Here is a 5,535-nt window from a genome sequence, read left to right as displayed (position 1 = left end):
GTCCTTCCTCCTCTCTTACCCCTTCCTCCTCCTTTCCTTTCCTCTTTCTCTTACACTTTCTCTTCTACTTCTTTATGGTCTTGGGGGTTGGACACACACTAAGCAGATGCTCTACTGCTCTCTACAGGCCTCCAGTCTTGACTTCATTTCAATGACACTCTATTTCTTTGGTGCAAACCCAACAAAGTCTTTTGATTCAGGATTTAAGTCATTGTACATATTCTAAACCATGAATATGTGCTACTTCGTACAGTGTGGCTAATAAGTGTGGATTATGCTTTGGGCTTCAGTTAAACTCATCAGAAATAATGTGTTTGAAGGCAATCTAATGTGATCCTGTTACTCCCACATTAATGAACTGGTTACTTCATATCTTGCACGAGTACTTCCATATTGCTCCCAGTTTAATGAACTCTCCCTTTGTGGTAGCACCCACAGTAACACTAACCCAAGGGTTGCTGGAGATCAGAAGATTAAATCCAGACAGGAAAATCCATGAGATATGAATCTCAAAATAACTACTAAAAAGCCAGAAGAAAGCCTGTGGCTATGTGGTTTAGTGCCATACTTCCACAGAATAAGCTGACAACAGGGCCCAGGCCTCATTTGAAGACCTGTGGTGGGTGCATACACACACACACTCACACACACACACACACACACACACACAGAAACACACACAAACACACACACATACACACACACACAATTTCCCAGCAAGAGCAAGTATCTGTTTTCCCAATAACATATCTGAGTTCCAATTTATGTGTTTGGATATTTTTGAAAGTTTTATCATCAACTTACCTAATTTTAATGAATGACACCCTGTTCACTATTATTTAATCCTGGTTGGAAAATATTTTAAGACACATTTTCATGTAGAAAATTTTTTTTTCCCCAAATTGTGACTGTCTTGTAAGAATGAAAGAATTGTGCGTTTAATTCATTAGTTCATTAATTAGAAAAGTAACCCTAACCCTAGAACCAATTGCCTTTGGATTCTAAAAGCCACAAAAGTACATTAAATTTATACATCCTGTCTTTGATTCAACTCATCTTTCTTAAAATAGTTTCTAGTTTTACTCAATACCGTGCCATTTTTCTAACACAACATTCAGGCTAACCCTCACACTAATCATACCTTAATCCTAATATTATTAACAGTTTCCTATTTCATATTCATTCTAATTCAATCTTGACTTGTTATTCACAGATTTACTTTCAGTTTGACCCTAAATTTTCCATTTCCCTAATGCTAACACTAAGCCCAGCTGGAACTGAAACCTAATTTTCAACCTACTAATAGTCCAAAATTAATATTAAAAATACTCTAGTTTTTATTCATTGCAATGAATATTCCAGTTTGCACTCTGGAAATGAGTTTCAAGTTGCCCTAATTCCAACAAATTTCCTGACTCTACCTCTGAAGTGATCTTGTTCCCTAACATGAACTATTATATTCCTTGTCCTCAAATTCTCTAACCAGGAAAAATAGTGTAGTTTTCATTAATCCTACCTTTTCCTGAACCACTGTATCCTAAAACAATTTCAGATTTACATATCATCTAGTACTTTACTTAACGCTAACTCTCAACCTAAACCTGGCTGGAAAACTCTCATTAGTCATTACAAGAATGATCACTGAGAAATAAATATAATGATAATGCTCTAGTTAATATTCACACTCACATTTTGGCTTCTATTTGTTAGTGAAAAATCAATTTTATAGTAAAACTTTCCTATTCATAACACTGATCATAATCAGAACAAAATACTGACCCTGATTTTAATCCAAATTATATGTCAATACTAACACTAACTAGTTAGTGTTACACTAGTTTTCATTCATCCTAACTTGATTGAAATAAGCCTTCCAAACATAGGTTTCATTTTTTTCCAATATCTTAGTCATTTTCTAACCCTAAACTTAATCTTAAATGGTATATTGAATATTGCAAGTAGATTATAATGTTAATAGCAATACTCTAGTTCACATTCATTCTAATTTTTACCAGGCTTATATTAAAATTTACCTTCAATTTGACCCTCATTTTTTTTCTCCTTCACTCTAACCCTAACCATGGCTGGAATCCTAACCATATCCTTACCATTAATCGTATCCCAAATCTAAAATTTATGAAAAATGCTCGTTTTGTGCAATCCTAACTGAAATTTCACTGTAATCCTCGAAATAAATTGCAGGTTTTCCTAAACCCTACAGATTTTCTCACTCTTATCTCTGAACCTATCTTGTTCCATAAGAGGAATCATTATATTCATTGATCTCAAATCCTGATATTCTGAAATACACTGTACTTCCATTATCCCAGATTTTCCTGAATTCCTAGAACCTAAAAAAGTTCAGCTTTACTTAACATTTAACACATTTCTTTTTTTTTTTTTTTCTTTTTGTCGGTCGTGGAGCTTGAACTCTGGGCCTGGGCACAATCCCTGAGTTCTTTAGCTCAAGGTGTGCGCTTGTACCACTTGAGCCACAGCACCACTTTCTGGTTTCCTGGTAGTTAATTGGAGATAAAATTCTCACAGACTTTTCTGCCTGGGCTGGCTTTGAACTGCGGTCCTCAGAAATAAGCTTCCTGAGTAGGTAATGAGGCTGACAGATGGATTACAGTTAAATGTGAAGGGTAATGAGTATATTTCTTGTTGACTATTGTTACCCCCTTCTTTGTTGTTGTCCAATTATCCCTTCCCTCTCCCATCTCCATCACTATTCTCTCCACAAGCTGTAAAGTTCATTTTCAGTACAGTGTGCTGTGAGTATTATTGTTGCAATAGATCATCCTGTTTTGAACCTAAATTTGCTATTTCTCTAACCCTAATTTTAATTCTGTCTGGTATCCTAACCCTAACCATAATAATAATGATAGTTCAATTCAGAAGTTAACAAAAAATACTCGTTTTTGTTCATCCTGTTAATCCTCTGTACATCTTTAATTAAGTTGCAGTTTAGCTTATATCTTCCAAATGAGTTTATATGTGCATATATAAAGATATAATTTTATGTAAAAAACAAGATATTTGGAGGAAGGAGTAACAAAAAGGAAATAGAAGGAGTATATTATGGAAAGAGAATAACCAAACTGCCACTTCTGAAAATTAATAACCATTAATAAAATAACTAAAAATAAATAAATAACACACTGCCTTCCAGTGTTCTTGAAGAGAACCATGATATGTCTTGTGAAAGAAATACTTGTTCTAAACTTTGTTCATGCGTAATTTATATTGTTATTGGCCAATTATTTAACTTACTGAATAAAAATTTATCAAATAAGATTCCATGACAAAAAATATAAAACAGTTACCTAGTAATTTTTTGAAGTTTAGAGAACATAATAGGCATGAAAACCAATGAACTGTACATCTTGTGTCTTGGATGAGTGATATTTTAAATATTGTCTTTTATTCAAATGAATATTTAGCTTTACTTTTCAAAATAAATGCAATTTTTTCTCCTTCCAGAACAAGTACTTACCCTGCAATTAAATGTATTAGTATATTCAGATATTGAAAAGCTAAATTTTCTATGTTGTTATGTAGCTCTACATATTCAGAATGACATGATTTTTCTATTTGTAAATCTCTAAACTGGGATTTTTGCTTCATCAATATAAATTGTCTCATGAGGTTTTTGTGAAGGCTCCAGTAACCAGTGTGGTCAAAAAATTTCCTGAATTCTAAATTTTAAATCTACTCATTTTTAGCCTTTGATTATATCAGTTATTGTCTCTTCAGAGCTACTAAAATAAATACTACTTTCTAAACATTTCACTCAAATTGTAAATAATATTAATATGGGTCAAATAGAGACTAATCCTTTCAAACTCACCATATTTGATGATCTCAGTGTGAAGAATGTAGAGAGTATAAGAATCTTATACTCAATAATATTTTTGGTTAAATTAAATTAAATTATCTATCTAGATTTCTAAATTGGAGATAAATCACATTTTCATCTAATTTTTTTTATTGTGAAAATATCGTAGAGAGGGGTTACAATTATATGGGCAAAGTAATGAGTACATTTCTTATCAAGCATTGTTTCCTCTTCCTTTGTTTTCCCTTCCCATCCTTACCCATCTCCACACCCTCGCCAGCCAAAGTTGTAAAGTTTGTCTTTCGACATAACGTCTTGTACATCTCATTATTACAATGGGTCCAACGGTATCCCTAAAATTATGAAGCAAAAATATCTCGAGGAAATATATTTTTCAATAAAATGTTTCCATCCTTAAAGTGCATTATACTTCAATATAAAGTTTACCTCAAAATAGAAATTCTGCATCTAATCTAATGTACATTTGCATGCACAAAATTCTGTGACTTCTAGTCTTATTACGTGATATTAATTATATTTTTATTGTGAAATGATCCCTACTTATATTTATTACAAACTTCTGTAATTATAGAAATCATGCCTGTACATGCTAATTTACATAATTTAATACACAAACAAAAGTATCTTTTTTCTTGTCTCCCACAGGGAAGGATGAAGTGCTAAAATAAACTAAATAGAAGCACTCTAACAGAGAGTCTATAGGGAATGGAAATTTGCAATGTGAGGATAGGAACATGAGCACTTTCTACTTGGCTGAACAAGAATTCTTGTTTCTACAGCACTTTCTTGCCATTTAATCACACAGGGAAAGCCACAAAATTTGAAGTTCATATGAAGGAATTACATTCATAAAAGTTGTGGCAACCCTGCTCAAAAGCTCAATCTTATCACTAATTCTTTGTGCTTGCTGGCTGATCTATTTCTCTATCACATGTTTCATATTATTAAGCATATTAGTAATTCAACAAGAAGTACATGTCAGGAGACTTCTGAAATTACATCTATTTCAGTGTAATATTTAGAAGAGAGGAAAAAGATTATATTGATCTCCAATTCCTCCCTTTGGCCTTCAATATACTAATCAATTGTCAAAACAATCGTGTAAGATGCTAGTTTATTTTCCCAATTTAATTAGAGATTAAGCAAGAGGTTTTTTTTGCAGTAAAGTGATGACAGTAGTATCATAGCTCTGATATGAGCACCTCCTCCCTAACAAGTAAGGCTCTATGTACTGTAAATATGGAAGCCACACTAAATTCTCTCTCTGTCTTCCTCTCTTTCTCTCTCTCTACTGACACACATACACACACACACACATACACACACACACACACACAAACACATAGAACTGCCACCCAGCCACATCTGAGATCAGTTCCATTCCTTTGTAAGTATAGTTGATTGATGTTTGTGCTCCCTTACTTTTCTTTGCTTCAGGATCTTGCCTGGACCTGTATGTTTCCCTGAATTCAGTCCCTTGTTCTTAGTATACTGAGTATCTTTGTATACTTCAGGCCAATTAAGAGTACCCTGAATACAATATCTTCAAATTTGACATTCAAATCTAACTCCATGAATTCATACTACTGTTCCAAGATACTAGAATGTATTGGATCTAGAGACAAAAAAAGCCCACCTTTTTATTTTAGAAAGAATTGAAATCATGAAATAGAAGA

The sequence above is a fragment of the Dipodomys spectabilis genome, unplaced genomic scaffold (assembly GCF_019054845.1).
Source record: "Dipodomys spectabilis isolate Male_0828 unplaced genomic scaffold, ASM1905484v1 ptg000306l, whole genome shotgun sequence".
NCBI classification, from domain to species: domain Eukaryota; kingdom Metazoa; phylum Chordata; class Mammalia; order Rodentia; family Heteromyidae; genus Dipodomys; species Dipodomys spectabilis.
Note: the sequence above shows the minus strand (reverse complement) of the source record.